At 33.9% G+C, this 9,374-nt stretch overlaps 2 pseudogenes; one reads left to right on the top strand and one right to left on the bottom strand.

The window, feature by feature from the left end:
• Nucleotides 1-937: 937 nt before the first annotated feature.
• LOC111747418 lies at nucleotides 938-1,056 on the bottom strand (annotated as a pseudogene).
• A 7,472-nt stretch (nucleotides 1,057-8,528) lies between these two features.
• On the top strand, nucleotides 8,529-8,650 carry LOC111747417 (annotated as a pseudogene).
• Nucleotides 8,651-9,374: the final 724 nt, after the last annotated feature.

Genomic DNA, 9,374 nt, shown 5'->3' with positions numbered 1-9,374 from the left:
GGTGATGTTTCCTATATATTAGTAATATGAATTAAATGTTAAATGTTATGAATTATGCCCACACACATACTTCAGTAAAGAAGGACCAGCTTAACCAAATACCCAAAAGGCTATGAAAAAGCAGGTGTTTCTTTGACTCAAAAGCTGGAGTAGCTTTAAGTGTAGATCACTAGCTAAAATGCCTATAGAGGCCAGGAAAGTGACCTAAATGAGTGAAGTTGATGAGGTGAAAAATGAAATATTAGTTGCCACTCAGACTCGATATTGAGGATTAGTAAAGAATGACAGGAGCTATAGTGTACCGGGCAGCTCAAATTTGGTCTAAAGAGATTAACTGCTACTCAGGAAGGCCAGCCCTCTATTGCCAGAGCTTCCAATTTTTCAAGAAGAACCAAAATTGTGGATTTCTATGTGAAATGTCCTAATTTTAAATGTTGCAATTAATGCATTTATAAACGACAACACTGTAGGCTAAGATACTTCTACTGAGGCTGGATCTGTTTTGGGAATGCTAGGTTTGACTACTTTCTTATGTTATCCAGGTATATAGGAAACTCTGGGTGAGGAGGCACCCACCCAGCACAAACAACTGAAGAGCTCTGTCTAGGTTTTATTCACATTCCTTGACAAGCTTCTTCAAGTTTCTCTTTAATTCCATTTCCTCCAGAAAGCCTCCTCTTAGCAACCTGCTCACTCCAAACTAGGTGAGATGTTCTTTTGTGCACCCAGTGTCCATTATTAATAATGGAATCTTGATGTCCATTATTAAAATCCTTTTATCTATCTATCATCTATCTATCTATCTATCTATCTATCTATCTATCTATCTATCTATCTATCTATCATCTATCTGTCTATTTAAGTGAGGCAACCCTTGGTTGATCTCATATATTGCAAAGACTTTGTCAGCTAACAATTCCTTATCTTTTATTTTTTATGCCTACAGCACCTGGTCTTCCTAGGTGGTCTCCCAACCAAGTACTAACCAGGCCCAACCCTGCTTAGCTTCTAAGATCAGACATGATCAGGCTTGTTCAGAGTGGCATGGCTACAGACACTATTAAAATCCTCTTAACGTTATTGTTACTATTTGCTTAACTGCCTGTGTTCCTGGCCTGACTAAAAATTCAGTGTGCAGGATCTTTGTTTATCCTGCCCATCATTTAGCTTCAGTTATTAGAATGAAGATAGTATATAGTAGATGCTTGATAAACATTTGATGAATAAACAAATAAATAATACATTAATGATAAAATAAGGGAAATAATAGTTACAGTGTTCTATTATCAAAAGCATATATGGGCCTACATAATACAAATAGAGAATATTATGATTACTCATACAAGGAAAAGAACATTAGCATTAAAAAACTAACTCAAAATAACAAAGAAAAAGAAAACTAGAGACCAATATCTCTCATGAACACCAATGCAAATATTCCAAATAAGACACTAGCGACATATTAAAAAGATTATACTCCTTGGTCAAGTAGGCTTCATCCCAGGGCCACAGGGATGGTTCATCATATGCAAATCGATTAATGTGATACACCACATAAACAAATTAAAATATAAGAATCATATGATCATATCAATAGACACAGAAAAAGCCTTCGACAAAATACAGCAGCCATTTATGATCAAAACACTTAATAAAATCTGTATAGAAAAAAAAATACCTTAACATAATAAAGGCCATATGTGACAAACCCTCAGCCAACATTATACTTAATGGTGAAAAACTAAAAAACTTCTCTCTAACATCAGGAAGAAGGCAAAGCTATCCACTATCTCTACTGTTATTCAATATAACATTGGAGGTCCTGGCGAGTGCCATCAGGCAAGAGAAAGATATAAAAGGTAATGAAATAGGAAACGAAGAAGTCAGACTGTCACTATCTGCGGATGATATGATTCTCTATATAGAAAACCCTAAAGACTCCACAAGAACGCTACTAGAAACACTATGCAAATACAGTAAAGTTTCTGGACACAACTCAACGTTCAAAAATCCATAGTGTTCCTATACTCTAATAATGAAGTATCAGAAAAAGAAGTGGAAAAATAATTCCTTTTGCAATTGCAACAAAAAGAATAATATACCTAGGAGTAAATCTAATGAAACATGTGAAGGACCTATATAATGAAAACTATAAGACCTTATTAAAATAAAAAGAAGATATAAAGAAATGGAAAGATATTCTGTGTTCTTAGATTGGAAGATTCAACATAGTTAAAATAACCTTATTATCTAAAGCATTATACAATTTAACACAATTCCCATCAAAATCCCACTGACATTTTTTAAAGAAATAGAACAAAAAAATCATCAGATTTGTATAGAAGCACAAAAGACCATGAATTGCCAAATCCATCCTGAGAAAAAAAAGAACGAGGCTGAAAGCATCACTCTACCCAACTTCAAATTATTCTACAAAGTGACAGTAATCAAAATGGCATGGTATTGACAGCAAAACAGACACACAGACCAGTGGAACAGAATCTAGAGTCCAGAAGTAAACCCATATTTGTATGGCAAAGAATTTTTGACAAAAAAGCCAGAAACATACAGTGGAGAAAGAAAAGCCTCTTCAATAAATGGTGCTGGGAAAACTGGAAAGCCACCTGCAAAAAAATGAAACTAGACTGTTGTCTATCACCACACACCAAAATTAAATGGATTAAGGACCTGAATATATGACCTGAAACAATAAAATGCATAGAAGAAAACATAGAAACTAAACTCATGGACCTTGGACTTAAAGAGGATTTTATAGATTTGACCACTAAGTCAAGGGGAGTTAAAGCAAAAATAAATGAATGGTACCACATCAAACTAACATGCTTCTGCATAGCAAAAGAAACTATTAACAAGATAAAGAGACAACCATTCGAATGAGAAAATATGTTTGCAAGCAATGCCTCTGATAAGGACCTAATATCCAAAATATACAAAGAGCTCATACAACTCAATAGCAACAAGAACAAAAAACAAATAATCAAATAAAAAAAATGGACAGAGGACCTGAACAGACACTTCTCCTTAGAGAACATACAAATGACTGACAAACATATGAAAAGATGCTCATCATCTCTAGCTATTAGAGAAGTGCAAATCAAAACCACAATGAGATACCACCTCACACCTGTTAGAATAGCTGTTATCAACAGGACAAGTAATAACAAATGTTGGAGAGGATGCAGAGAAAAAAAGAACCCTTATACACTGCTGGTGGGACAAATTGGTACAGCCACTATGGAAAACAGTATGGAGGTTCCTCAGAAAACTAAGAATTGATCTACCATATGATCCAACAATCCCTCTACTGGAGATTTACTCCAAAGATTTGAAAACATATTCGAAAAGATATTCGCACACTGATGTTCATTGCAGCATTATTCATGGTGGCCAGGACATGGAAGCAACTGAAGTGTCCTACGATAGATGATTGGCTAAAGAGGCTATGGTACGTATATACAATGGAATATTACTCAGCCTTAAGAAGAGATGAAATACTGCCATTTGCGACAACATAGATGGACTTTGAGATAATCATGCTAAGTGAAATAAGCCCGTCAGAAAAAGTTGAAAAACACATGATATCACTTATATGTGGCTTATAAACCTAAAAGCAACAAACAAACATGATAAACAGAGACTCATGGACATGGACTATAGTCTAGTGATTACTGGAAGTTAGCGTGGAAGGGAGAGGAGGGAGGTAGATGGGGTAAAAGGGGTCAAATATGTGGTGACATTAAAAATTTTAAAAAACAAACAAAAAAAAACACTTAAGTTTCAGGCTTGAATGATCAAAATTGATGTATGTATTTGGATATATAAGCAAGTTATAAAGTGATTTGAGGAATGTTCACATTCATTTAGCTTTGAATTCAATGTCCGTGGGACCATAAGTTCAATTATTTTACTTGGCATCATCAATTAGTTTATTTCTTAACTTGAGTAATGATTCCTGCTGAATTGAGTGACCAATTGACTTCATTGGCCAAATTGGTATCAAAAGTGTTTCAGAAATAGTCTTTCCTCTTCCTTGAAAGTATATGGTAAAGCTGCCTTAGTTCATAGCCATATGCAGCAAGTAAAATAAATTAGTACTTAGGCATTTCTGAGGTTCATGTCATGGGGCTCATTTATGTAGCGAATTATTACAGTAAGTATGTGAAAATATTCATGCACAGCATTTTATTGTCACCATTGGACAATTCAGCTGACCTAATTTTCCGGTCCTGTACTTATATTACAATGCTTCTAATTGGCCCAGTTGAATCAAAGATTACATTTGTTTTGGAGAAAACAATTTTGAAATCATTGTGACAGCTTCTTTTAAGTTTCAAAATCAAAATAATTGAAATAAAATTTAAGTTTAGTCACTTCTCTTATGGGTTAGGATCTAAAGCACTAAATCAAATCAAAGCAAGGTACTTCAGTTTTTCTCCAGTTTTATGTCTTAAATGAAAGAAAAAAAAAGTGGTAACAGGTTACCAACATTATTGCATATTGCAAGAAACACATGCAATTAAAATGGGTAGTTATGGACCCAATCATACTAATGTTATTTAATAATAAATAACCTTAATATAGAGAAGACAAAGTACAAATGCATTTAGTGCTTAAGGAGTGATTAATTAAACCTACCTAGGAAACTAGTTTCAAAACAGTTATCACTGTCTTGTAATTTAGGCGTGTAGACCCCAATCTGAATTGTTAGGTAGAAAATAAAGAAAATCTATTTATATGTTGCTTCAAATATTTATTAGCTGCTGTTATGAGTAGCAGTGTTGATTACAATAATTATTTAGGACTTCAGTTTCCATTTCCTCGATGCTTCCCCCAAAATGTGTTCCTAACTTCACTTAAGATGAATATTTTATCTAATTAAACAATTAATGTAGATTGTTTCACAATTGGTATAAGTGAGAAGATGGTATATTATGGTCACATTTGGTAACCATGAATGACCTAGCTTTAAATTCTTTGTCCAAAGAAACTATCTAGAGTAAATGCATGCTTATGTCTGGCACACACAAAACCAGTATTATTGAAAAGAAAATCAGAAAGAACTGTCTTTTAACTCATAAGCTTAGCTAATACTACAACTTTGTTCTTGAACTGAAGTTGCCAGTATTCAGAATAATTATCACAGGCCATGAATATCCTAAATTAAATAGATAATTGATGTATTTAGCATTCAATGGATTCCATTATTCAGTGCCTTAAGCTGCCAACTGGGACAGGGGGCAGTTGATCTGATAATTTTGGTTATCATCATTCAGCTGTGTGAATGTTAAAGGTTGGAGCAAGTAGAACAGTTTGGCCCATTTATAGTTTAAGATTTTTTCTATAAGTTTCACTTCTAAGAATCCTTCCACAGGAATTTTGTATAGCTTATAAAAAATAGTTAGAAACATACTAAAAATCAGGATTAAAATAGTTACATGATTTTTCTTATTAATGATCTTTTATTCAGTTAAGCGCATCATTGCTGTGTATTGCATTCTTTTGTTTAAATAATACAGCTTAGACAGATCTTGTAAGTGGAGCAGGTGGCACTATGAGAGGAATTGAAGAAGCTCAAAATGGTAGTTTTGAGTCATGTCATATTGACTAAAACAAGGATGGCTATATCATTCATTGTCTAAACTTCAATTTTGAGTGAAATAACACTTACTACAGGAGTATAATCTGTGGCTTTTGCAAGCAAAGAGGGACGGACAGTCCTGTGAAATCTGAAACTTTCTTCCAAATAATTTAGTTTGTATCTTTTCCACTTTGTCATCTTATTGATGATGCATGCTGCATTTCTGATGTGAGAGCTTTACATTTATTACAGCATTCAAAATTGTTTCTCGAGTTATGTTGATGATTCTGCGCTATTTCATTTGGCCCCTGTGATAAAAAGCAAACATTAATAAGTGGCTGGTGGGGATTTGGGTTATAGACTGTGACAGTGTGAATGCCAGCATCTCATTCAGTAATCACACTCTAAATTTCATTCTCAGCTGCATTAGACTCTAATCAACTGAGCTTACTGTTCATTCTAACACCACTTCATGACTTTACATGTGATACTTTATGATTCAGCTTCTCTAAACAAAGCTTCTTATAGTAACCACAAACTTAAAAGGGAGACACAGAGAGAAGTTGATCATGTACTATTTAAGAGCCAAAGAGTCTGTAAGATTTGTTTTTCTTTTCTGGAAATTTTGTTACCACAGCACCGATCTTTATGCAGACTTCCACTGGGTCCTGAACAACAAATGTCAATGAGTCATTATGAGTAATACTAGGTGGTGTTTATGCTTTGGCCTCTTTGCTGTATCCTGTAGGCTGGCAGAAATCGGGCCAACTGAATAATTGCTCTAATGCACTCTCTTTTCTTAATATCTGTACTGAATCTTTGTTGCTTGGCACTTCAGTTTGCATTCCAGCATCCTTTCATGCCAAGCTTGGTGATTACTTTAGGTCCCTGAGCTACAGGCATAATTATCTCCCAAGAAGTCACTGGGGACTCTTGAGATGAGAAAGGAAGGTGGAGAGAAGAATACTAGATGAAAGATTAAGGTTTTTTTGGGTGACATAAATGGGGTTGGGGTGGGGAGACGAGATGGAGAACACTCATTTACCAAGTGTTTAGAAGGTCAGGGGTCTGAAATTTAAATCTTACTATTGACCAAAGGTATGGCCAAACATTAAGAAATTAAATAGCTACATACATCTTTAGTCATGGCTTAGAGAAGCTTTGACAAATACACAGAGATACAGTTATTTAAATTTAGATGTTACTTTGTTTTAGTTCAATCGAAATTATATTTTTGTCAATTAGTTAATTCATGATTTTTCATATTTTGGAGGAAGATCTGATTTCCAGAACTCCTCAAAGATCACGCTCCCTCAAAACAGTGAACAACTATACTATTCTTACCACATCCATAATTTGTGCTGCTTGGCCTATGAAACTGCACCACTGACTAAATGAAAAGATATAGCACTTTTGGCTGGGAAGAGCAAAGTAGAGTTAATTTAGTAACAAATGAACATCAAAATGTACCAGAGATTAAAAAAATACATCAGATGAAAATAAATAAATAAATGATGAAATATTAGGTCAGTATGATTTTATGATTATTGCAGAAAAGTAAACAAAAATTCTTTGATTATTTACATTTCTGGCTTGCTTTAGAACTGTGTCATCTATTACCAGTTCTGTTTATAGAAAACATTGCTTTTGTAAAAACAGGTTTGTAATGAAATATAAAATCTAAGGAAAAGATTTTATTGTAAAATAAACTTGTAGACTCATTATCCTTGGCAGTATTCTCTACTATAGCTTAATGTTTCACAGAGACAGAAATTTGGTGGGTCTTTTTCAAAATTTTAATTTTTTTAACAAACCACTTAATGTATTTATCTTCTAAGGCATCAGGGAAAAAAATCTGGGACCAATCAGTTTGTATTATATTACAGGGTAATTTATTACTATGTTGTGTTACTTATTTTTTTTTTCAGTAAAACCTCTAAAAATAGAATTTTCTCTCAAACATTGACACATATGTGGTCAGAATAATGCAGTAAAATGTACACTCCTCATTCTGAAACAAATTACTAAATCCAAAATACAATCTGTGTACAGCCAGCAAATAGGACCATATGACTCTGAAGTGCCTAGGTCTGTTTTTGCATTAAAATATACATTGAATTCATAAAGCTGCATTTCCAAAATGTAATTAGCTTTTTTATGAACTGGTAAATGTAGTAGATAGAACACTCAGGGGATTTCCATATAGCCATGTTTATTCCCACGGGTCTCTGGGAATCATAAATGGTTGTCTTCTTCTGAAATGGATTAGGACAAATTACATTAGGACATGACTGTGAATCTGATTAAGGTGGAACACATTTCAGTTTCCTCTACTCCTTTGAGATGACCTTGTTTTCGTATAACACCAGAAGACAAAAAAGCCTTTGACAACATGTTTCAAATGCATGGTTCCATAATGCACATAAAAAGAGAATTGTTACGCTTATTCAAAAATTGGTCCATACCTTTAATTTCTGTATTTAGCCAAGACAAAGCTTAAACAAAATCTTCTCTGGTATAGAGCAGGTCACAGATATTGATGTGAGGTGCCAATAAAAGCTTATCAAAAAGTAATTTCTGTGCATAATCTTCTAAGACAGGAGAGACTTTGTTGAAAGGATTTCCTGTTGACTAGAAATCTTTAGGAAAGAAAGAAAAATAATTTTATAAATGGTGATAATACACTATGGCAATTAAAACTCTTCACAATATTTTGTGAAATAAAGGGTCATTCTCAACCGTAAGGCAATGCATTTAACCTCTATTACAGAACAAAGACAGGTGACCAATATTTGATATTGACTAAAACTTGGAAGATAAAGGTCGATAAGATTTTTGAGATGGTGATGAGAGGATAATAAGAGTAAAAATAGTAATAAATAAATATGAAACCACAGTAATAATCTTTTTTCTTAGAAATTAAGAATAACTCTATGGCTATGCCGCCCTGTACTTGCCGGATCTCTTCTGATCTCAGAAGCTAAGCAGGGTCGGACCTTTTTAGTACTTGGATGGGAGACCTCCTAGGAATCATACCAGGTGCTGTAGGCAGTTAAAAAAAAATGAATTGCATTAAAAAAAAAGAAATTAAGAATAACTGAAACTGAAGTAAACTATTTTTAAATTATTGATAACAAATATTTCACACGTGTGAGTGTTTGCTCTTTGATTTTTGGTTTCGTTTTGGAATGCTAGATCAGTGATTCTCACATTTTGCTGCATACTTTAATTACTTAGGTCCCTATATCTACGCACCCTCCAGACTACTCAGAATCTCTAAGAATGGGACCCAGTATCCATCAGTATTCAAAAAAAAAAAAAAACGTAGTTGATTCCAAAATGCAGTCATGTTTGGGAACCAGTGCCTTAAGACTTCCCTGTGATCCAACAACAATAAGAAGTCAGCTCTTGGCATATAGCAAGATTCTCAAGATCTGTTTCTTTAGCTATAATCAGTATTTATTCTGATTGGTTGATAACTGTACCATACTTTTTATTAAGTATATTTTGAATATAATCCCTGTTAAGATTTCTATAAAATGGTGTATGTGCAATGATACCTGGCCAAATAAAGCTATAGATTTTCTTGATTCTTATAGTTGGGCCACTTGTTCTTTAAAGACATGAGTTTTATCAGAAATTCCAGCCAATTTGGCTAAAGCCCTGAAAAATTTTCTCTTTTATAAATCCCAATTTCCTCTGAGAGTTGTAGCTCACCATTTACATTAGTGCCATTGGTTATGGCCTTGCTCTTCAGCATTGCTGCCTATCTTGA

Source organism: Pteropus vampyrus, unplaced genomic scaffold (assembly GCF_000151845.1).
Source record: "Pteropus vampyrus isolate Shadow unplaced genomic scaffold, Pvam_2.0 Scaffold221, whole genome shotgun sequence".
Lineage (NCBI taxonomy): Eukaryota > Metazoa > Chordata > Mammalia > Chiroptera > Pteropodidae > Pteropus > Pteropus vampyrus.
This window is presented reverse-complemented; position numbering and strand designations above follow the sequence as displayed.